Genomic DNA, 25,066 nt, shown 5'->3' with positions numbered 1-25,066 from the left:
AGTCCCAGGTCTAATAATTATGGGGTGAAACTTGAGGAAAACTTAAGACTCGAGTGAAACACCGTGTCTAATAACTAGATTGCCAGCTCTGCCGGCTATGTTCACAACTCCGTCATTTACGCAGACAGCTAGGGAGGAATTGGACAGCCGTATCAGATCAGCCCGAAAGAGCTAATGAGAGCTTGTATGTTTCCGTGTGCCTGGGGCGAGTGTCACTGCCATGCCCAGGGGGCAGAGGATGCCAGCAGCCAGCCAACGTTGTATTCCATCTTGTGCTCACATATGCTTCATTCCGGCATCTGGTCCTCTCCTTTAATTAATGCTCGTTTCTATGTGATAGAATGTGTCCGGCCACAGCTGAGAAGGTTGAATTTGCATCTCAATGTTTGAGGCAGTAAAATTCACTATCTGTTACCAGTATGGGACCAGGAGCTAATTTTTTCAGCAGGTCCAGTTGGCTGTCAATCATACTTTTCGTTTGGCTTTTCCCTGCAAAAGATAATATGTCATGATGGCTCAAGATGTCTGGAGATATTATTTACAGACGCCACTTAGTTTTGCTGGGCATTATAGAAGTATGTTTATATTATTGTAAACTGTTTTTATTGCATTTTTAAAACAATGTTTTAAAAGAGGACCATAAAGAAGGCTGATCGCCGAAGAAGTGATGCTTTTGAATTATGGTGCTGGAGGAGACTCTTGAGAGTCCCATGGACTGCAAGAAGATCAAACCTCTCCATTCTGAAGGAAATCAGCCCTGAGTTCTCACTGGAAGGACAGATCCTGAAGCTGAGGCTCCAGTACTTTGGCCACCTCATGAGAAGAGAAGACTGCCTGGAAAAGACCCTGATGTTGGGAAGGATGGAGGGCACAAGGAGAAGGGGACGACAGAGGATGAGATGGTTGGACAGTGTTCTTGAAACTACAAACATGAGTCTGACCAAACTGCGGGAGGCAGTGGAAGACAGGAGTGCCTGGCGTGTTCTGGTCCATGGAGTCACGAAGAGTCGGACACGACTAAACAACAACAAAAACAATGTGTATTCAACACAGCACAAAGGGGACTTAGCTGCATTTATTGTTTATATTTATATATATTTATATTTATTGAATTTATATACCGGCCTATACCTGAAGGTCTCAGGTTCACAGAACAGATTACAATATATAAAATTAAAATAATAATAACCCAATAACACCCCCTCCCCCCAAAGAGCCACATTTTAAAAGGGTATAGGATGTCAATCAGGTCAACCAAAGTCTGGTTAAAAAGGAACATTTTATCTTCTTTTGAAGGTAGAAGACTATTTATGTATGTCACAACTGTGGCAAGAATTCTTTTAGCCCAGAAATGAAAACAACAAGAAGTACCAGTGAAAGAAGAGTGGCAAATGAAGATGATGGACTTTGCAGAACTGGCGAAGCTGACAGGAAAAATCTGAAACCAGGATGAGCCTGGATAGCTCAGTTGGTTAGACCATGGTGCTGATAACACCAAGGTTGCAGGTTCGATCCCTGTATGGACCAGCTGCATATTCCTGCCTTGCAGGGGGTTGGACTAGATGATCCTCAGGGTCCCTTCCAACTCTACAGTTCTATGATTCTATGATTCTATGATCAAGTATTCCAAAAGGACTGGAGTAAATTTATACGATATCTGAAAGATTATTGTGTACACAATTAACATCACTAGCAGGGTTGTCTGAAGACTGGCAACAAGAAATTTTCTACCTTTCTATAGTTGTATAAATTTCTGTAATGAGTGTAATTAGAATTGGAAAACGTATAAATTGCAATGATATAAAGGTTAATTTTGAAAGCCATGAGGTGGGAGGAATTCAACAGGCTCTAAGAGTCAGAGCGGTATACAGTGGTACCTCGGGTTAAGTACCGTATTTTTTGCTCTACAAGACTCACTTTTTCCCTCCTAAAAAGTAAGGGGAAATATGTGTGTGCATCTTATGGAGCGAATGCAGGCTGCGCAGCTATCCCAGAAGCCAGAACAGCAAGAGGGATCGCTGCTTTCCCTGCACAGCGATCCCTCTTGCTGTTCTGGCTTCTGAGATTCAGAATATTTTTTTTCTTGTTTTCCTCCTCCAAAAACTAGGTGCGTCTTGTGGTCTGGTGCGTCTTATAGAGTGAAAAATACGGTACTTGATTTGTTCTGGAGGTCTGTTCTTTACCTGAAACTGTTCTTAACCTGAAGCACCACTTTAGCTAATGGGGCCTCCTGCTGCTGCCGCGCTGCCGGAGCACGATTTCTGTTCTCATCCTGAAGCAAAGTTCTTAACCTGAAGCACTATTTCTGGGTTAGCGGAGTCTGTAACCTGAAGCGTATGTAACCTGAAGCGTATGTAACCTGAGGTACCACTGGTTCTTGGATTGCCACCTTCTGCACCTCTCGAGGAGGAGGCACACGGAGGGCCTCAGAAGATGATCTCGGGTCCAAGAAGGACCATATGGTTATATCCCACCTTTCTTCCAGTAAGCTCAAAGTGGCATACAGAGTTCTCTTCTCCCCGTCCTTCATTTTAACTCCCAGGTCATAATCCGACACTCTAACCCCTACACCGTGCAGTGTATGGCAATAAAAGCTTTCTGGGAAATGATATATAATGAACTGAAAAAAATGTTTAAAATAACTTTTGTAAAAAAAACAAACCCTAGGAGCATTTTTATTAGGAATGGTAGGTACCGACATCCCAAAGGAGCAGAAAAGACTTTTTATGTATGCGACAACAGCTGCGTGGATGTTACTAGCCCAGAGATGGAAAGAAGACAAAGTCCCTACCAAAGAGGAATGGCAAACTAAGCTGATGGACTATGCTGAAATGGCAAAACTGACCAGAAATCTCAGGAACCAAGAAGGCAAAAACGTCAAAAAAAGAATGGGAAAAAATTATAATTTATTTAGGAGGCCACTGTAAGCAGATGAAAACATTAGCAGGGTTTTAACAACACTTGTAATGTAACAAATACTGTGGACAATATGGAGAGATACAAAATATAGACTATGATAGATAGCTGAAAACGTTGACATTAGGAGCCACGGAGGGGAGGGGGAGGTCTTGAGATTCAGAGAAATCTCTGTACAGTGGTACCTCGGGTTAAGTACTTAATTCGTTCCGGAGGTCCGTTCTTAACCTGAAACTGTTCTTAACCTGAAGCACCACTTTGGCTAATGGGGCCTCCTGCTGCCGCCGCACCACCAGAGCACAATTTCTGTTCTCATCCTGAAGCAAAGTTCTTAACCTGAGGTACTATTTCTGGGTTAGCGGAGTCTGTAACCTGAAGCGTATGTAACACTGTATATGGAAATGTATTTGCTTTTGTTATAAATTTATATTTGAAAAAACAAATAAAAACATCTTTTTAAATAATAAATAATAATAATAATAATCTCAGATAGGAAAATAGCTCCTCCCCACCCCAACCTCAATTCTCTTTCCACCATCACTCCACCTGCTGCCTAAACCTACCTGTCGAATGCGCAAGGCACTCTTGCCTGTCACGTTTCAAAATATGAAATTCAAACAAAGGCATTCCCCTGACAGCGCCAGTTTCAGAATGTTCCACTTTATCCTTTGCTTTGTTATTTGCACCTCAGCTGCAACCATCTGCTTCAGGAATTTGCATAACCCTGGAGCGGCTGCCTCAGTATGCAGATTAAGCATTCAAATAAGGCAAGGGGGCCTGCCTTCAAGGAGAACCGCAAGGCTGGATTTGAGGCTCAAACATCACTCTCAACATTGCTCACCACAGGAAACCTCTGGGTAAAGAACACGACCATCCCTTGCTCAGTCGATGGTCTGATCCGATGAGCTGTTGTGGCAGAAAAAGAAGTGGATTTTTAGGCACGATGGCTGATGATCCAGATCAGTGACCCGGCATGGCCTTGCGCCTATGTCACGAATGACCCAGGGCACTTTGCCAACTCAGAAACTTGGGGCTATTGCCTAAATAATAATTTAAAAAATGGTGCTGTGCTGGACACATTAGTAAACTGGCTTACAGTCTAACATAAGAGGTAAAGGGACCCCTGACCATTAGGTCCAGTCATGACTGACTCTGGGGTTGCGGCGCTCATCTCGCTTTATTGGCCAAGGGAGCCGGCATACAGCTTCCGGGTCATGTGGCCAGCATGACTAAGCCGCTTCTGGCGAACCAGAGCAGTGCACGGAAACGCCGTTTACCTTCCCGCCGGAAGCACTTTGACGTGCTCCTGGGTTGGCAGGAGCAGGGACCGAGCAACAGGAACTCACCCCATCGCGGGGATTCGAACCGCTGACCTTCTGATCAGCAAGCCCTAGGCTCTATGGTTTAACCCACAGCACCACCCGCATCCCACAGTCTAACATAAAGGTAAAGGTACCCCTGCCCGTACGGGCCAGTCTTGACAGACTCTGGGGTTGTGCGCCCATCTCACTTAAGAGGCCAGGGGCCAGCGCTGTCCGGAGACACTTCCGGGTCACGTGGCCAGCGTGACATCGCTGCTCTGGCCAGAGCCAGAGCCGCACACGGAAACGCCGTTTACCTTCCCGCTGGTAAGCGGTCCCTATTTATCTACTTGCACCTGGAGGTGCTTTCGAACTGCTAGGTTGGCAGGCGCTGGGACCGAGCAGCGGGAGCGCACCCCACCGCAGGGATTCGAACCGCCGACCTTTCGATCGGCAAGCCCTAGGCGCTGAGGCTTTAACCCACAGCGCCACCTGCGTCCCAGTCTAACATAGGTAAAGGTAAAAAGGTAAAGGACTTAACCATCCATCCAGTCAAAGGTGACTATGGGCTTGTGGCGCTCATATTGCTTTCAGGCCGAGGGAGCCGGCGTTTGTCCCCAGACAGCTTTCCGTGTCATGGCCAGCATGACTAAACCTCTTCTGGTGCAATGGAACACCGTAATAGAAACCAGAGTGCACAGAAAGGGCATCTACCTTCCCACTGCAGTGGTACCTATTTATCTACTTGCACTGGTGCTTTCAAACTGCTAGGTTGGCAGGAGCTGGACCAAGCAATGGGAGCTCACCCCGGCGCAGGGATTTCAACCACCAACCTTCTGATCAGCAAGCCCAAGAGGCACAGTGGTTTAGACCACAGTGACACCCACATCCCTAGAAACTACTAGAAACTACTAGAAATACAGAATCATGTATGTAACCATAACAAATTCACTTCCTTTGGTGTATTCTTGGAGACTGAAAAATCTCTCTCTGTATGTTTACATCATGCTTGAGGTGGCCGTTAAACTGGTTGCTTCCCTATTGATGAGAGCTTGTGGATTTTCCTTTACGCACCTTTTCCATCATCATGGAAGCCTCTTTTCCTCTCTTGTTCAATCTCAACAACACCTTCTGCAGCCAAATCTCCTTTTCCCCATTGTGATCACCAATGGACTCTTCATGCTCCCTGGTCATCCCATCTTTCAGTTACGCTTATGTTGGCTATGGTTTTAAGACAAAACTGCTCCCTTTCCCTTATGGGGTATCCAAGAGCCCGTATAGAGTCCTTATGTAGGTTCTCTATCGGTAGGAGAAGATAACAGAGGCCAACCAGAGAATATTGAGAAGCAAGGCAGCTAGCAAGCCTGGTCTTTATTAACTGTTGCAACAGGGTGCTCGCTCACCACATGGAGGAGGCAGGAGGGACCCTGAACAATGGTGCGCAAGCCCTTATATAGACTTTTGAAATTGCCCATCCTGTAGCTCAAGACCACCCCCCAAAACACCATACATACATCACTGAAGGAGGCATTCTCCAACACAAATCCTGTTTGTCAGGATACCTGATAATGGTCACTGATTGCTTTACTTGGGCAGCCTGACCATTCCTTTTGAGATGCTAAATACTTATTTCCTGAATCTAGGTCACAGGCTCACTCTATTCCTACACAAATATGTCCTTAAGACAGGATTTGTGAGCAAAGAGACAATAGGGAGGCTTTTCCCATTTCCTTCCTCACTGCAGAGGAATATTTGAGGTCACTGGGAGAGTCAAGATGGTTTCAGGATTGTTCTCCTGTACTATTTCAGACACATGGTTTATATGGTTTATGTATGTGTTTGCCTTGTACATTTATGAACATTTAATTTATATATTTGAGACCTTAAATTCTTATAACACTATGATTATTAATGTCTTGCTTGCTTAACCTGACTACTGCCATTTTCATTTTAAAGCAGAAAATGCCTTTGGGAGATGGGACTGCTTCTGAGTCTGCAAAGTCAGCCATTTGTAATTGATACGCACGCAACCCCTAAAGTCTCGTTGCCTTATCTTCCTCTTCCAGAGTTCTATTATTATTAGTGATGAATGTTTGTCCTTTTTTTTTTTGAAAAAAAGGCAATAGTTGTATCAGACACAAAGGACAAAGCAGCCAAACGTGCCCCCTCACCCCCATTATACTTACATCTTAATGTAAAAAAACAGCTCATCAATACATTAGCACCTCAGGTTACGCAACCCTCAGGTTATGTAAACTTCAGGTTGCGAAAGCGGCAAACCCGGAAGTATTTGACCGGGTTTTGCTATGCACACATGCGCAGAAGTGGTCTACCGCCGTGTGCATGCATATAACAGTGATCCTCAGGTTGAGAAAACCTCGGGATCTGGGCGGACCTCTGGAACGGATCCCGTTCACAACCCAAGGTACCAGGGTACAGCCCTGGCTATTATGGGCCATTGTTGTATGGGGGGGGTGCAGTAAGGTGCATCCTTCTAACAGAAACAGAAGAAGACCAAAGCATAGTTCATACATAAGCAATAAGGTGAAAGCCAAACAACTGAATCATAATTACAATGGACACATTGGAACTTACAGGAGCTGGGTTGTTTCAGCAGACTGAAATAGTTTACTGAAGAACTGGGTTTCCTCCAGAATTAATAGTTTTGCATCATTGAAAGGGACCGGATGCTTCTGCCAAGGGGGGGGGGGGGAAGCAGCCCCAGGTTTTCTTCTTCTTTTTCTCCTGCCTGCTGAGCTTGTAATTGGGATTTTAATAAGTATTGTTACCTGGGGGAAGGAGGGGTGGCAGCCTATGACGTCACTCATGATCTCACAGTGGAGACATGGAGGTTTGTCCTCATTACTTAGAAGCAGCAAAGCTTTCTATTTCAAAAGGACAGCTGTGTTAAGGGGCAGATTTCTCTTCATCCGACGAGACGCTTGCCTAGGAGACAGGTAGGGTTGTTAGAAAGATACCAGAGCACCAATAAATGCAGGCTCAGGAGCCTTGCTGATTTTTCTACCATTGTGCCTGTGCTATATTTCTCTGATCCATATTTCCCAGTTAAATACATTATGGTCTTGCCCAACCCAGTGTCCTTTGCTGATTGGGGCTGATGGAAGCCAATTTAAAAATAAAATATAATCTGGAGGGCCCTGGGATGTGGAAAGGCGGATCTGCCTTTACACAAGGTAAGCTTTGCATCTGTTTACTTTATTATTATTACTTCCACCCTGCAGAAATAGTGGAAGGTAGGTGGAAGTAGGAGGAGGGCAGAGGAGACAGGTAAGTAGTTAGTGTGGTGTAGTGGTTAAGAGCGGTAGACTCATAATCTGGTGATCCAGGTTCACGCATAGCTGTCAACTTTCAGATTTGAAAATAAGGGATCAGCAGCCTCGAAAATAAGGGATCAGCAGCCTCACCTGTTCCAGGGACAGTCTACGGGATATCTAACAATTTGGGATAGCAGCGGGAAACGACGCTGGAATAAGGGAATTTCCCGCCCAAAAACGGAAGGTTGACAGCTATTTGTTCGCGTCTCCACTCCTCCACATGTAGCTGCTGGGTGATCTTGGGCTAGTCATACTTCTCTGAAGTCTCTCAGCCTCACTCACCTCACAGAGTGTTTGTTGTGGGGGAAGAAGGGAAAGGAGAATGTTAGCCGCTTCGAGACTCCTTTGGGTAGTGATAAAGTGGGATATCAAATCCAAACTACTACTACTACTACTATTCTTCTTCTTCTTCTTCTTCTTCTTCTTCTTCTTCTTCTTCTTCTTCTTCTTCTTCTTCTTCTTCTTCTTCTTCTTCTGTCACCATCAACTGCAAGTCCCTCTAGTAGCACCTGATCCAACCTTTGCTGCTGGAGTTTTATTTAAGCAATAGCGAAAGAAACTAACCTCCCCCCACCATAGCCCTGAGGATAGACTGCCTGGTTTCCCAAACTTGGGTCGCCAGCTGTTTTGGGACTACAACTCCCATCATCCCTGACCCCTGGTCTTGCTAGCTAGGGATGACGGGAGCTGTAGTCCAGCTGGAGACCCAGGTTTGGGAAACACCCAGAAAACTGGGGGAACTGATAAAGTGTGCCAATTTCAATGTGATGAGGAGGAACCTGGAAATCCCATGCCGTCCACCTGCAGCTGGCACAGTAGGCAGAACAGGTCTCTTCCCTCTGCAACCCCAAATAATCTGGTGTGAAAGGGGGGCAGATTTGGTGGGGAGGAGGCTGTGTGTGGTGTGTGTGTGTGTATATGCAATCTTGCCCTCAGGATTGTGGGTGCCCACGTTGCAATGGCCGGCGTCAACTCTTTCTCCTCCTATCCGTAACCAGCGAGGCACCCTTTTCCGTGGGAGAGACTCGGACTCATAGGCAGAGAAGCTGTGCCACCGCATCTGAGCCCCACACCTGGAAAAGGTGTGGGATGTAATCCATTGGAGCAGTCAAACACAACATTCCTTGTTTCCCTAGAGTGGTACAGGCAGAGGGAAGTTATGCCAGCCAGTATAACTTCCTGTTCCACTGGAGCCTCCTCCCCCTGCATGTGACCAGGGAGACTAGCTCATATATAAGAGTTGGTGAATAAATAAGGGAATGTTATTATCCTTTTTGTCACTCAAGCCACCTGCCGCAATAAACCACCTTTTTGTCCAGCGTTTTATTTAGAGCTGCAGGAATGAAAAGCAGGGGGAAAGCTTTCCATTTGCTCATTTTTAGCCTTGTTTGGTTGAAGTTGGTATTATTAAAAGCATGCAGAGAAGAGGGGATAATGAACTTAACTCCCCAGTGGTAATTAAGAACCTCAGTCAAGCATGAGGATGAAAGAATGAACAATCATTTCCACTGGGAAACGGGCTTAGAGAAAGAATGCGCTTTCGAGAACTCATACTTGCACAAGGCAGCCACATAAGCAAAATTATTATCTCTTAACCCCCCCCCCAACTTTCTTCTGCGTTTGCCTCAAGCCAAATTCTCAGATAATTTTTTTTGTACCAGTTAAGTCCTTCTTGGCAGGCCTGTTTACATTGGTTCTTTTTCGGTTGTCGATAACTAGTTAGGGTTGCCATATGTCTGGGAATTCCAAGATATGTCCTCTTTGGGGGGGGCCTACATGTTCATCTGGGGGAAATTTTACACTTTAAAACAAATGTCCTGGATTTTGGCCACCCTTGTTGTTGTTGTTTAGTCGTTTAGTCGTGTCCGACTCTTCCTGACCCCCCTGGACCAGAGTACGCCAGGCACTCCTGTCTTCCACTGCCTCCCGCAGTTTGGTCAAACTCATGCGGATAGCTTCGAGAACACCATCCAACCATCTTGTCCTCTGTCGTCCCCTTCTCCTTGTCCCCTCCATCTTTCCCAACATCAGGGTCTTTTCCAGGGAGTCTTCTCTTCTCATGAGGTGGCCAAAGTATTGGAGCCTCAGCTTCAGGATCTGTCCTTCCAGTGAGCACTCAGGGCTGACTTCCTTCAGAATGGATAGGTTTGATCTTCTTGCAGTCCATGGGACTCTCAAGAGTCTCCTCCAGCACCATAATTCAAAAGCATCAATTCTTCGGTGATCAGCCTTCTTTATGGTCCAGCTCTCACCTCCATACATCACTACTGGGAAAACCATGGCTTTAACTATACGGACCTTTGTTGGCAAGGGTATTGTCAGGGAACTGCCATCAGTGCCGGAGGGAGAGAGCAAAAGCCAGAGGGATTCCAGAGAGCATCCAGGGATCGGGAGAAGCAGCCTTTCTTCTGGGGAAGAGAATCAGCGTAGCACCAGTGGAGAAGGGGGGCAGATGGGGGAAGCGGCGAGGCGGTCCCATGACTCCTTGCCTGGGACCAGCGTGGAGAGTAGATGTCCTCCGCTGCCTACGCCCTCCTTGCGCAGAAGAGTTTTGCACAGAGAGAGTAGGAGGAGACTAGGCGTCAAAGAGCTTCTTTGCTGGAAGAAGTTTAAGAAACGCCCACTGACGGATTCTGTCAGCAATTGAGTCAGCCACGGGTGAGTGGCTGTCCGGACAGAAAAGGTTCACTTTGGCAACCCAGCCAGGTGTTTGCACCCAGCCAGGGAGATAAACACCGGCTTACGCACGAGCAACCCCTAGAACCATTACAGGTATGTCTCTGCTTTTTAAGCTGCTGTCTAGGTTTGTCATTGCTTTTCTCCCAAGAAGCAGGCATCTTTTAATTTTGTGGCTGCTGTCACCATCTGCAGTGATTTGGCCACCCTATAACTAGTCATTTCTACACCCAGAGCTCCCAGCCTCTTTCCTTGCCCCTGAGAATAAGCAAGAGCTGAATTAGGAATGGTTGAGGCCTTTAAGAACACAGGAAGAAGATCTCTCCTGGATCAGATCAAAGGACCATCTCAACCCAGCGGTGGAGCTAGCCGCTCTGGCACCTGGGGCGGTGTCCATGCCATGCATCTGGGCACGGGGCAATGGCCACGATCGTGCCAGTGGTGCCATCCAGTGCACAGTGGCGGAGCAAGGTCAGGTTGATTGCTGCACAGCATTTTGTCACCCCCCTCGGAGGTGGCACCTGGGGTGCACTGCACCCACCGCACCCACCTTGTGACACCTCTGTCTCATCCAACCTCCTGTTTTCACATTGGCCAGCCAGATGCCATTGGAAACCCATGAGCATTTCAGTGATGTCAGATAGGAGATAGGAGAACTGAATTAGATGGTTATAGCAAAATATGCAGGAATGGTGGGAAAACTAAATGAACCATGGAAGGCGAAGGAGGGAAGTCACTGAACGTATGGTATAATGCAAGATGTTTATTTTGAGATGTAAAATTGAAAACTTAATTGTTTACATATATATGGAGACCCATGAGCAGGACCTGAGTGCAACAGCACTCTCTCTTCTTCCAGTTCCCAGCAACAGATTTTCAAAGTTTTACAGCTTCCAAGAGCGGAGGTAGAAAGCAGGGGTGAGCAACCTGCAGCCTAAAGGTCTCTTAATTTCATGTTGCTGGCAAGGAGAGGAAAAGTGGGAGGAAAGAGGGTGGCAGAGAGAAAAGATAGCAAAAGGGAGGGCATTAGAATCCAGGACACAAAGTTGACCACAACTTTATTTTTGGGGACACAATGGAAACTGAAAGAATGTCCTGCCTTGGACTTCCTTTTTTGTGTGTGTGTCAATTAATCTTTTGTTAAGTTTCAATTTTGTAAAGAAATGAACATGAAATTTACTATCAAATTTAATACACAATTTAAAAGTTGACTTCCCACCCTTCTTCCAATTTGTTGCTATTCCCCACCCTTCTATGCTGCATTATACAGTGGTACCTCAGGATACATACGCTTCAGGTTGCATACGCTTCAGGTTACAGACTCCGCTAACCCAGAAATAGAGCTTCAGGTTAATAACTTTGCTTCAGGATAAGAACAGAAATTGTGGTCCGGCGGCACGGCAGCATTGGGAGGCCCCATTAGCTAAAGTGGTGCTTCAGGTTAAGAACAGTTTCAGGTTAAGAACGGACCTCTGGAATGAATTAAGTACTTAACCCGAGGTACCACTGTACTGTTATCTATTCCACAATTCTTTCATTACTATTATTCTTTACTTTCTAACTCCTGTCCTGCTCATAATTTAGTCCTGCCTGTGATTCCATTTAACATATAACATTGCCACATTATTCAAATAGGGAGTTTCTTTTTTCAAATCAAATTCATTCCTTGAACTCTTCTTTGCTGTCATCTTCGCCACGTCCACATAGGTGTTTACAAATAATTCTTATATTAGCCTCCTCCTTGGACTTCCTGTGGTACCACAGACTTTGGTGGAGCACCATGAAAATCTGAACTCAAATGAGACCTACCGCCTTTGCCTTCATCCAACCAACAGCAGAGCCAGGGCACGGATGTTTGAAATAAAGGAAGGGGTTTAAGATAAGATGCAATCTCCTACCGGCAAGTTACCATAGGTCTAAGCGTATTGTCACATGCTAGGTAGAACACATATTTTTTGGCAGGAGGTTGGAAGAAGTGGGTCATCTGCCATTTGGATAATTCGTACAAATATCCTGAGGTGCATGTGATTCTCCACTTTCCTAAGGAAAAAGGAAATTTCCGGGGCAATCACTACAGGGTATTTTTGCTTGGAAGGAGACTCACGACATTTTGGTGGCATCTGTTTGTTTACAAATCTGCAAGCTGAGCACGGCTAAGGTAGCACCCAGACAGATGGCATTAGTCGAAGAAGCCGCACCACTTCCCCTAAAGCTAGACAACAACCAGTAAGAGGCCCCCTCCCTGTTCCTTCTTCCAGACATTGTGTGGCAAGTCCCCTCCCCCATGTGGAATGGGGGACACGTTATTTAAGGTTAATGAGCATAAAAAGGCCACAACTTTATTGATTCCAGAATTGAAAGGTATTGGCCTTAGGCATTGGCTCCTATCGACTACCCGGCATGGAGACTGGGAAGGGTTATCCACAAGCCGTGGGAGTCCTGTTGAAGTACGCCAACTAGGATCCCACGGGTGTCACCGCTCAGGGGCGTGCCGGAGGCCCTTACCTCCCTAGGTTTCGGACAAGGCAACGCCCCCCAGAGTCCTCTACCGGACTACCCTTTTCATTGGGGGAAGGTGATGGCGCTTCCTTCCCCCCTTCATTTGCATAACAATTAACCCCCTGCCAATGCCTAACCGCCAATACCGCGGAAGTTGTGACGTTTGCTACGAGGTAGGCGAAAAAACCAAAAGGCTAGAAGTGCGCCAAATTGGAAAAATTCCTACCAGGCCCCTTGCGGCGACCACCTAAAGGGTGGGTGGGATGGGAAAACCGCTCAGCTGGAAAGGGGAAAGGGGAAAGAGGGCGGTCCCCGGGCGTGCCTGGCCTTAAATAGGCTAGGTCCCGCCTCCCTAGCCTGCCGATTGGCGGGCTGGGTCGAAGGCACGTCTGGGGATTCCCTGTTCTCGCGGGGGCAAAAGGCCAGCCCCGCGTGTGTGGGAGGGGGTAGCCCGCAACACCCTCTCCTCCCAAGCTCAGAAATGGCTTTGCAAAACCAGGTTTCTGTCTCTCTTGGCAAAATTCTCAAACTATTTTATCTTTAGAATGGTCCTAACAGTGTTATAGGGACGCAGGTGGCGCTGTGGGTTAAAGCCTCAGCGCCTAGGACTTGCCGATCGAAAGGTCAGCGGTTCGAATCCCTGCGGCGGGGTGCGCTCGCGCTGCTCGGTCCCAGCGCCTGCCAACCTAGCAGTTCGAAAGCACCTCCGGGTGCAAGTAGATAAATAGGGACCGCTTACCAGCGGGAAGGTAAACGGCGTTTCCGTGTGCGGCTCTGGCTCGCCAGAGCAGCGATGTCACGCTGGCCACGTGACCCGGAAGTGTCTCCGGACAGCGCTGGCCCCTGGCCTCTTAAGTGAGATGGGCGCACAACCCCAGAGTCTGTCAAGACTGGCCCGTACGGGCAGGGGTACCTTTACCTTTAACAGTGTTATAGGTCTTGGCCACCAACTATGTTAAAGGAAACATTCTAGCCAGCTAGACTCTTCATCTGCCCATTAGCAAACAATCAAATGTACAAAAGGCAGTTCTCTCTTCATTTGAGACTGTTGAAGCAATGATTCTTCAACATCAACTTCGTTGGACTGGTCATGTTGTTCTGATGCCTGATTATCATCTTCCAAAGCAATTACTCTATCCCAAACTTAAAAATGGAAAGCGTAATGCTGGTGGTCAACAAAAGAGGTTTAAAGACTGTCTCAAGGCAAATCTAAATAAATGTAGTATAAACACCGACAACTGGGAAATACTGGCCTGTGAGTGCTCCAGTTGGAGAACTGCCTTTACTAAAGGTGTCATGGACTTTGAAGACGCTCGAACTCAGGACACAAGGGAGAAACGTGCTAAGAGGAAGGCACACTTGGTAAATCCGCACCGTGATCAACTCCCACTCGGGAACCAATGTCCCCACTGTGGAAGGACGTGTGGGTCCAGAATTGGCCTCCACAGTCACTTATGGATCCACTGTTAAAACCGTTTTTATGGAAGTCAATCTTACTCGGCTACAAGTGATTGCCAAAGAAGAAGCACAGTAGCATTGTTGGCATCTTGTCTGTCTTGAGAGACAATGGAGTGTGCCTCTGGGGGTGAAGTCATACCGCTGGAGAATCACTGCACCTCCTTTGGCTGAGGCATTAGTAGTGATCTCTCCAGGGTGCAAGCCTGGGCAGTGTGTATGGAGGTCCCCGTGATGTGGTTCAAAGGAGAGTGGATCAATACATTTGGCACCAGCTTGGCTGTGGGGGATGCAGGTGGCGCTGTGGGTTAAACCACAGAGCCTAGGACTTGCCAATCAGAAGGTTGGCGGTTCAAATCCCCGTGACGGGGTGAGCTTCTCTTCCTCGGTCCCTGCAAGTAGATAAATAGGTACTGCTCCGGCGGGAAGGTAAACGGCATTTCCGTGTGCTGCTCTGGTTCACCAGAAGCTGCTTAGTCCTGCTGGCCACATGACCCGGAAGCTGTATGCTGGCTCCCTCGGCCAATAAAGTGAGATGAGCGCCACAACCCCAGAGTTGGTCACGACTGGACCTAATGGTCAGGGGTCCCTTTGCCTTTACTGGCTGCAGGAATTTTGCTGGAAGGAGGCATACAAGCCACCATCCAACCACCTTAGGGACTTCATTTTAGGGAATTGAGTTTACAGTGGTACCTCGGGTTACATACGCTTCAGGTTACAGACTCCGCTAACCCAGAAATAGTACTTCAGGTTAAGAACTTTGCTTCAGGATGAGAACAGAAATCGTGTTCTGGCGGTGCGGCGGCAGCGGGAGGCCCCATTAGCTAAAGTGGTGCTTCAGGTTAAGAACAGTTTCAGGTTAAGTACAGACCTCTGGAACAAATTAAGTACTTAACCTGAGGTACCACTGTACTCCTTAGCCTTTTCTTCTCCTGAATCTGTCCCACAAGGCGGTGGGTACAGATTTTTTTTCAGAGTTTACTTCCAAAGCCTTTTTCACTTAGCATTCCCAAAGTTTACATATGTTTGCATGGGTGTGTGTATTTGGGAGCAATGACCCATTGCTCCCTGCGTTCTCCATAGATCCCACACAGTCCCCATCAGAAGTCTCTTTTATCATCAATTGCAAGATGCAATTATCCCAATTACATTGACTTTGCAAAGGGACACGCCTTACAACTTAAAAGCTTTGTCCTTGGAGAAGTGGTTTCTGAAAGCACATAACTAAGAGGAACGGCCTTTTTTTTTTAAAAAAAAAAATCTGAACGAAAGTGCTTTCCCCTTTCCATCTCCTCTGTATTAAGGCACTTCTATCTGGAACACAGATAATGATCAAGGAGCCTCGTTTCTCTGTTCAATAAGATGGACATGAAAAACACTTTGCCTTTTCATCATGGAAATAAAAAGGATCTGAAACTTGAAAACTCATTAGGCACGGATTGATGTTCAACTCGGCTTCCGAATGATCCTCACAGCAATGGTGTAGGAGCAAGATTTTCCCCTCGTGAAGACAATAACCCAGGCGGGTATTTTGCCGCTTGAAATGTGCTCAAAATGCAGCCCTTCTACTTTTAAGGAAATGTGAAACCATAATTGTTTTCTGTCAGACACCCATTTCTCAGAGACAGGCAATAGAGGTGTCCAAAGAAACGGTCTCTGGTCTATCAGCTAAAATCTCCCCCCTCCCTCCCCTTAACCTGTGCATCCTATCAGATGCACAGATGATAAATTTGCATACGCAGGGAGAAAGTATCCCAACTTTTTTTTTTGCTCACACGGCATTGGTTCCCCTCATCTATTCCCTTCCCACCCAGATTTAATGAAATAGTGGTTAAGAGCAGTAGACTCGTAATCTGGTGAACCGGGTTCGCTTCCACACTCCTCCACATGCAGCTGCTGGGTGAGCTTGGGCTAGTCATACTTCTTTGAAATTTCTCAGCCTCACTCGCCTCACAGAGTGTTTGTTGTTGGGGAGGAAGGGAAAGGAGAATGTTAGCCGCTTTGAGACTCCTTCGGGTAGTGATAAAGCGGTATATCAAATCCAAACTTTTAATTTTTAAAACTTTTATTTTAATTTTAAAAGAGCTTAAACATGAGAAATCATAGTTAAAAAGTGATTATAGAATTGTAAAGATGGAAGGGACTGTGAGGGTCATCTGGTCCAACTGCCTGGAATGCAGGTATTTTGCGCCCAATGTGACCAAGCCCCACTCCATTGTCTTCTCTATGAAAAATCACCATCTGGCTCCTCACTCCCAGAACTCTGTCCCTCAATGCCTATAACTTCGTTGGACTGGTCATGTTGTTCAGATGTCCAGGGCCGGATTCAGATGAAGAGAGGCCCTAGGCTACTCCAACTGTGAAGCCCCCACCCTCACTACTAGAAGCAAATGGAAGAGTGTTATAAACAAAATTGAGTGAAGCCAAGGATGATGACGGGTATTTAAAATTCTACAATTCACAATTTCTCCTCTAAAGGATGTAAGATATTATTGTTAAATACTGGAGGCCTGGGCAGGTTGGGTCGTCCTCTTGTATACCTTCTGGGATTGTCAAGGCATCTAACTCTCAACTGAATCTCATAGCTCTCCTGTAGCTGCCTCTGATTAGTTACCATTTAACTCTTGGGGAAAATAATTAGCATCACACGGCATGTGCATGAAAGTTGCCGAACCAATTAACCAACTAGAAGGATTGCACCAGGGCAATCTAGGTGGATTTTATTTACCGTATTTTTCGCTCTATAACACGCACCTGACCATAACACGCACATCGTTTTTAGAGGAGGAAAACAAGGGAAAAAACATTCTGAATGAAACAGTGGATGTATCATTTTTGTGCTTCATGCTGTGGCCACAGACATGTGATCTGATGGTGAATTTGGGGTGACCCAATGCAAAAATCCTGAGAATCCCTGTGGATCCATGCTTTATAACCACGTTTTTGCACCATTGCAGCCCCAGGCAACAGTGGGTGCGTGATTTTTGGGGGGCAGGCTGTAACCATGAACATGCTATGTGATCTGATGGTGAATTTGGGGTGACTGAATGCAAAGATCCTGAGGATCCATGTAGATCCATGCTTTTTAACCACATTTTTGCACCATTGCAGCCCCAGGCAACAGTGGGTGCGTGATTTTTGGGGGGCAGGCTGTAGCCATGGACATGCTATGTGATCTGATGGTGAATTTGGGCTGACCCAATGCAAAGATCCTGAGGATCCATGTGGATCCATGTTTTTTAACCACATTTTAAGTGGGGAGGGAAGGAAAAAGACAGAAGGGACAAGCAGCAGGAGAGGGGTGTGCAGAGAAGCAGCTGGGTAAGAATGCAGGAGAGGGGTAGGGAGGAAAGGAAGGCAAAAGTTTTCCCTCACCTACCCACCCAAGCCAGCCAGCGCTCTCTCTCTCTCTCTCTCTCTCTCTCTCTCTCTCTCTCTCTCTCCCTTCTGCATGTTTTCAGCTTTCCCCTCTGCTTGCCTGGAGGGGAGGGGCTTTCCCTGCTCTTTGTTCCGTTTGAGCAAACACAGCAAGGAAACAGAGGAGGGTGGGCAGTAAGACCCTGAGGCAGAATGCCGGAAAGCAGCCACTTCCTCTTTTCAAGTTTCCCTTCTAGGAGACGCGATTTGATTTTTACCTGCTTTTTTTTGCCTCCCCTTGCACCAATTGGCTCCAGGGACCACACATTCGCTCAATAACACGCACAGACATTTCCCCTTCCTTTTTAGGAGAAAAAATCTGGGTGTTATAGAAGGAAAAATACGGTATATCTATAAGATTTTGCAGACTTTGGCTGTGAACTGGGGCCCTACAAAAAAAAATTTAAAAATCAAGTTGCGCCCCACTGTTTCAAATTGGGCCCCACTGGCTAGCCCTGAGTCTCATAGTTGCTAGGCTTGAGTTGCCTTGCCCTTGCATGAAGTCTTGGGTTTGCAATTTTGGGAGAGGGGAGACTGCGCGTCTGGGGAGTGGGCGGACTGGCGAGGCCCCCTAGATTTAGAGGCCCTAGGCTTCAGCCTACTTAGCCTTTACATAAATCTGGCACTGCAGATGCCTGATTATCGTCTCCCAAAGCAACTACCGTATTTTTCCCCCCATAGGACGCACCGGCCCATAGGACGCACCAAGTTTTTTTGGGGGGAAATAAAGGAAAAATTTTTTATTTCCCCCCAGGCGCTTGTGGGGCCGGCAGCGGGAAGAAGCGCTCTTCTCCCCGCCGCCTGCCTGCAGATCAGGTCCGGGGACAGCGGGAGGACGCGCTGCACCTCCCAGGTGTCCCCGGAGCTTGCGGGGCTGGCAGCAGGGAGAAGCACGCGTCTCCCCACCGTCAGCCTCCAAACCACATCGGGAGACAGCGGGGTGGTGGTGTTCCACCTCCCCGCTGTCCCCCGACCTTGTGGGACTGGCGCTGCGGCTCTCCGGAAGCCTGGAGAGCGAGAGGGGTCGGTGCGCACCGACCCCTCTCGCTCTCCAGGCTTCAGCGAAAGCCTGCATCCGCCCCATAGGACGCATACGCATTTCCCCTTCATTTTTGGAGGGGAAAAAGTGCGTCCTATAGGGCGAAAAATACGGTACTCTATTCCAAACTTAAAAATGGAAAGCATAATGCTGGCGGTAAACAAAAGAGGTTAAAAGACTCACGGCAAATCTAAAAAAAATGTGGTATAAACACTGACAACTGGGAAACACAGGCCTGTGAGCATTCCAGTTGGAGAACAGCCTTTACCAAAGGTGTCATGGACTTTGAAGATGGTCGAACTCAGAATGAAAGGGAGAAATGTGCTAAGAGGAAGGCATGCTTGGCTGATCCACACCATGATCAACTCCCACCCGGAAACCTATGATGTCCCTACTGTGGAAGAACATGTGGATCCATGTGATGTCCCTACTGTGGAAGAACATGTGGATCCAGAATTGGCCTCCACAATCACTTGTGGACTCACTGTTAAGACCGTGTTCATGGAAGACAATCTTACTCAGCTATGAGTGATTGCCAAAGAAGAAGAAGAGCTACTGCAAGCTAGAGAATTACCTCCCATATTAAGGAAAACCCAGGTTCTCCAATTAGCAGCGACCAGCCTATCAGACCATGCCAGAGGCACTACTCTTCTCCCGCCTCAGACATCTCTGGCAGAGCGCCAAACTGCCAGCTCCATTGCTTGAGAGAGGAATTTGACAAAGGGTGAAGCTACATCAGCGGGAGGCTGCTCCCCTGGATTCTGGCACCCAGACTCCAATTCTTTCTGGCTAGGATTATGTTTTATTCATCAAAATATGCATAATAGCATGCTCTAAAAGTTTAGTTAAGACATGCAGTATCTAAAAGCATGCAATTGGAAGAATGTTAGTGCTCAAACGTTGGCTCCCACCCCCATGTAAAAACCCAAATATCCAATGTATTTTAGTCACTCCTGTCTTCCACTGCCTCCTGCAGTTTGGTCAGACTCATGCTGGTAGCTTCGAGAACACTATCCAACCATCTCGTCCTCTGTCATCTCCTTCTCCTTGTGCCCCCATCTTTCCCAACATCAGGGTCTTTTCCAGGGAGTCTTCTCTTCTCATGAGGTGGCCAAAGTATTGGAGCCTCAGCTTCAGGATCTGTCCTTCCAGTGAACACTCAGGGCTAATTTCCTTACTCAGAAGGAATCCCCACTGATTTCTGTAGGCTTATTCACAGATAGGTCTTGAAAGACATTGTGTGTTTTAAAGGGTGCAATTTGCTTACCAAGCCCCACAGTTGTTGTTGTTGTTTAGTCGTTTAGTCGTGTCCGACTCTTCGTGACCCCATGGACCAGAGCACGCCAGGCCCTCCTGTCTTCCACTGCCTCCCGCAGTTTGGTCAAACTCATGCTGGTAGCTTCAAGAACACTGTCCAACCATCTCATCCTCTGTCGTCCCCTTCTCCTTGTACCCTCAATCTTTCCCAACATCAGGGTCTTTCCCAGGGAGTCTTGTCTTCTCATGAGGTGGCCTAAGTCCTGGAACCTCAGCTTCAGAATTTGTCCTTCCAGTGCCCTTCCAGTGAGCACTCAGGGCTGATTTCCTTCAGAATGGATCGGTTTGATCTTCTTGCAGTCCATGGGACTCTCAAGAGTCTCCTCCAGCACCATAATTCAAAAGCATCAAATCTTCAGAGATCAGCCTTCTTTATGGTCCAGCTCTCACTTCCATACACCACTACTGGGTTAGAAACCATTAAAAAAAGACACCAACTAATGAAAAGTGGGGAATTTTCCGGGGAGCAGGTGATTCTGGGAGACTTTGTTTATGTGATAGAGCTCCTGAACAATGTGGTAGAGGATAGGCAGGCATCTGTTGCAATATATTTGACCTTAAGCACAAGTTTGCCTGGTTGACTAGTCTATGGCTCTGTATGTAATAGCAGCTTGAAACACTCTGCCTTCGCATTTCAAGACACATCTTTACATTGCAGTACACACTGGAGAGAGGGGGAGAGAGGGATGTTTTTGCCTCATGCCTATTACCTGATTTTCCTACAACCCTCCCCTGTTTTTAATCTTGTGTAATGTGCTTTAGGAGGGGACGCAGGTGGCGCTGTGGGTTAAAGCCTCAGCGCCTAGGACTTGCCGATTGAAAGGTCGGCGGTTCGAATCCCTGCGGCGGGGTGCGCTCCCGCTGCTCGGTCCCAGCGCCTGCCAACCTAGCAGTTCGAAAGCACCTCCGGGTGCAAGTAGATAAATAGGGACCGCTTACCAGCGGGAAGGTAAACGGCGTTTCCGTGTGCAGCTCTGGCTCGCCAGAGCAGCGATGTCACGCTGGCCACGTGACCCGGAAGTGTCTCCGGACAGCGCTGGCCCCTGGCCTCTTAAGTGAGATGGGCGCACAACCCCAGAGTCTGTCAAGACTGGCCCGTACGGGCAGCGGTACCTTTACCTTTACCTTTAATGTGCTTTAAAATTATTATTGGATTTTAATTGAGGTTGAATCCTGACAAGACAGAAGTCCTGTTTTTGGGGGACAGGAGGCGGGCAGGTGCGGAGGATTCCCTGGTCCTGAATGGGGTAACTGTGCCCCTGAAGGACCAGGTGTGCAGCCTGGGAGTCATTCTGGACTCACAGCTGTCCATGGAGGCACAGGTCAAATCTGTGTCCAGGGCAGCTGTTTACCAGCTCCATCTGGTACGTAGGCTGAGACCCTATCTGCCTGCGGACTGCCTCGCCAGAGTGGTGCATGCTCTGGTTATCTCCCGCTTGGACTACTGCAATGCACTCTACGTGGGGCTACCTTTGAAGGTGACTCGGAAACTACAACTAATCCAGAATGCGGCAGCCAGACTGGTGACTGGGGGCGACCGCCGAGACCATATAACACCGGTCTTGAAAGACCTACGTTGGCTCCCAGTACGTTTCCGAGCACAATTCAAAGTGTTGGTGCTGACCTTTAAAGCCTTAAACGGCCTCGGTCCAGTATACCTGAAGGAGCGTCTCAACCCCCATCATTCTGCCCGGACGCTGAGGTCCAGCGCCGAGGGCCTTCTGGCGGTTCCCTCATTGCGAGAAGCAAAGCTACAGGGAACCAGGCAGAGGGCCTTCTCGGTAGTGGCGCCCGCCCTGTGGAACGCCCTTCCAGCAGATGTCAAAGCGATAAACAACTACCTGACATTCAGAAGACATCTTAAGGCAGCCCTTTTCAGGGAAGTTTTTAACGTGTGATATTTTACTGTATTTTTGGTTTCTATGGAAGCCGCCCAGAGTGGCTGGGGAGGCCCAGCCAGATGGGTGGGGTATAAATAAAAAATTGTTGTTGTTGTTGTTGTTGTTGTAACCCGCCCTGAGGCCTTAGGGTGAAGAGTGGGAAATAACAACAACAACAACAACAACAACCATTGCTTTTTTCTAAAAAAATGTTTTCTTGACTCAAGAAAATCACCATTTTATAATTCAAATTGGAAAAAATAAATACAGTGGTCCCTCTGGATACGAATTTAATTCATTCCGGGGGTCCGTGCACACACCGAAAAATCCATATCCAGAGGCGCCACTTCTGTGTGCACAGTGTGATAGAACGCTTCTGCGCATGCGCGAGCAGTGAAACCTGGAAAAATACTTCCGGGTTTGCCACTTTCACAACTTGAAGTTTACGTTACTTGAGAGTAACATAACCCAAGGGTCTAAAGGTAAAGGTAAAGGGACCCCTGACTGTTAGGTCCAGTCGTGACTGACTCTGGGGTTGCGGCGCTCATCTCGCTTTATTGGCCGAGGGAGCCGGCTTACAGCTTCCGGGTCATGTGGCCAGCATGACTAAGCCTCTTCTGGCGAACCAGAGCAGCGCATGGAAATGCCGTTTACCTTCCCGCCGGAGCGGTACCTATTTATCTACTTGCACTTTGACGTGCTTTTGAACTGCTAGGTTGGGAGGAGCAGGGACCGAGCAACGGGAACTCACCCCATCACGGGGATTCAAACCGCTGACCTTCTGATCGGCAAGTCCTAGGCTCTGTGGTTTAACCCACAGCGCCACCTGTGTCCCAGTAACCCGAGGGCCTACTGTACAGTAAATGGACAGAAGTACAAAGATTCCCAAACTGTTTAGAGGTATGCATACCCCTGCATACCCCCAGAAAAAAGCACTGATGATGATGATAAAATAAAATAAAAAACACAGTTCTTGGTTTACTCACAACGATGTCAATATTAATTGAGAATAAAAGTAAACATTGGTCCCAGCTGCACAGGAGAAGGAGACACTCATTTGGACTTGTTCCAGCTCATTCACATCACACCAAATCATGGTTTAGGGCAGTGGTTTTCAACCAGTGTGCCGTGGCACCCTGGGGTGCCTTGCATGATGGTCAGGGTGCCAGGCAACTCTGTCCCTCTTCCCTCCCTCCTCTGATGCCCTCTCATGTCTCTGCCTCCCAAAGGCTCACACAGCTGTTTGTTGCAGCAGCCCTTGGCTACAAGCTACGCAGGTGAATGGTGCCTCAGGCGCTGGCCAGGGGGTGCTGGTTGCCAGGAGCTGAGACAGCATCAGAATAAGCAAGCAAGTGGGCGAGGGAGCCCAGCCAGCGAGTCCATCAGCCCTTGCTGTTGGGAATGGGCAGACAAGTCGCAGGCGCCTTTGGGGCACTGTGAGGAGGCACGTCTCTTTGGGGCGGGGGTGGGGCAGGACCAGAAGGAGAAAAGAGGAGGCTGAGGGAACACTCCCCAAGGGAGGGTGTTCGAAAAAGGGTGGGAGGCCGCCAGCTCTGCAGGCAAGGAGTGACATAAATGGGCTCCTGAGCCCCACAGGGGTGCCACAGAAAAAAATGTTGGTCAAGGGAGCCGTGGACTCAAAAAGGTTGGGAAAAGGTTTAGGGTGTTATTCAAACATAGCCACAGTTTCTTGGACCTTTGCCTCAATTTCATGTTTTATTATAACTTTTTTAACAATACAAGGACTGAAATGGATCTCATGCTCTTTATTCAGCTCATAGTGGTGAAGAGGAATGAAAGTCCCTTCAAAGTATCTGCTTTATATACATTATTTACACAATGGGCTGCACGTGATTGGCTAATTCCGGAAGTCTCCTGTAGGCCAATCAGGTTGTGGATTCACTTCCATCTGGAGCTGGATTGGGTGGCTCCTGCAGACCAATCATACTGCTGCATTGTTCTAGGACCAATCAGACTGCTGCATTTTGGATCCTATTCAACTCCGTACATAACAAGGACTATTATTTGTTGTCATACACAGATTGGAAATTTCTATCCCAGCTTTCTGTCCACTAAGTTATAGAGCAAATCTTGCAAGGAAATTGGAATGGCGGAGGCTGACTCGGTCTGATTGTCAGATGCCGTCACAGATATGAGATTCCATCATAGATATGTTTGGGCCATAAAAAAAGAGCTGTTGATGGAAGGAAGGGGCAATTCCATCATTGCCTATGGGCAGCAAACTGTGCAGAAAGAGAGAGTCTTCGCTTCAGCCATTGCGTTCTCTTCACCTCTCCTCCTGCTCCTTTAACTCGTTTAATGAAGCTGTCACTCAATACAAGATCTTTCCTTCAGCAGAACAGCAGCCAAGGTCACTTCTTCATTTCACAGACTCCACAAAAAGATCAGGGGCTTGAAGCAAAGGTCAGATAAATCACCCCTTTCCCTGTGTAAGGAGAATTTAGTCTCCTGGACTCTGTTTGCTGCTCTTTGTACTTTTGCGAGGTAAGTTCTACAATGCAATCATATTCAAGGGGTTCGGTTAGTGCCAGTTTACATAATACTTTATCAGTGAGAGAAGTTTTGGTCCAAATGCTTGCAGATATGCACTCATGTGGGGAAACTTAAGTGTGTGAAGCACACAATCTTTAAGGGACTGGACAGGGGAGGAGTGGTGGAAACTGCCTCCCCACCCTGACCCTTCTAGGGAGGAGGAAGAGGAAAACAGTACAGTGGTACCTCGGGTTACAGACGCTTCAGGTTACAGATGCTTCAGGTTACAGACTCCGCTAACCTAGAAATAGTACCTCGGGTTAAGAACTTTACCTCAGGATGAGAACAGAAATCACGTGGCGGCAGCAGGAGGCCCCATTAGCTAAAGTGGTACCTCAGGTTAAGAACAGTTTCAGGTTAAGAACGGACCTCCAGAACAAATTAAGTTCTTAACCCGAGGTACCACTGTATAGATTTACAACAGGGGTTTGAGGGAGGTAGCAGTTCAGAGGCAGATGAGGGGAAAAGCTCATAACATCACCTCCATTGCAATAGAACAACCCTGAAAGAAGCTGATGAGCAGGGGGCCTGTGTTGTGTGTTCAATTGTCCAACTAAATGCAATGTAGAAAAGATGCGGTTTGATGAGTGCATCTGGGGCAGGGTAGCAGACATTCCTCCATACTCACAGTAGCTGTTTCTTTTTTGAAATATTTTTTATTTGGTTTTACAAATCTAA

The 25,066-nt window shown here is 47.4% G+C and overlaps 2 long non-coding RNA genes across 2 annotated transcripts in view; one reads left to right on the top strand and one right to left on the bottom strand.

The window, feature by feature from the left end:
• Positions 1-298: 298 nt before the first annotated feature.
• LOC307206563 lies at positions 299-6,971 on the bottom strand. Its single transcript, XR_013834345.1, has 3 exons — positions 6,813-6,971; positions 3,480-3,822; positions 299-489 (listed from the first exon to the last, which is right to left on the bottom strand). It is a non-coding gene; the product is annotated as an uncharacterized lncRNA (long non-coding RNA).
• A 142-nt stretch (positions 6,972-7,113) lies between these two features.
• LOC307206629 overlaps positions 7,114-25,066 on the top strand; it is a 39,744-nt gene continuing 21,791 nt past the window's right edge. The window contains exons 1-2 of the long non-coding RNA XR_013834434.1: positions 7,114-7,174; positions 24,227-24,340. This is a non-coding gene — a long non-coding RNA (uncharacterized lncRNA). The remainder of the gene's footprint in view (positions 7,175-24,226; positions 24,341-25,066) is intronic.

The sequence above is a fragment of the Podarcis cretensis genome, assembly GCF_951804945.1.
Source record: "Podarcis cretensis genome assembly, chromosome: 17".
Classification (NCBI taxonomy): Eukaryota; Metazoa; Chordata; class Lepidosauria; order Squamata; family Lacertidae; genus Podarcis; species Podarcis cretensis.
The sequence above is the reverse complement of the archived record's forward strand: the minus strand, read 5'-3'. Positions and strand labels throughout refer to the sequence as shown.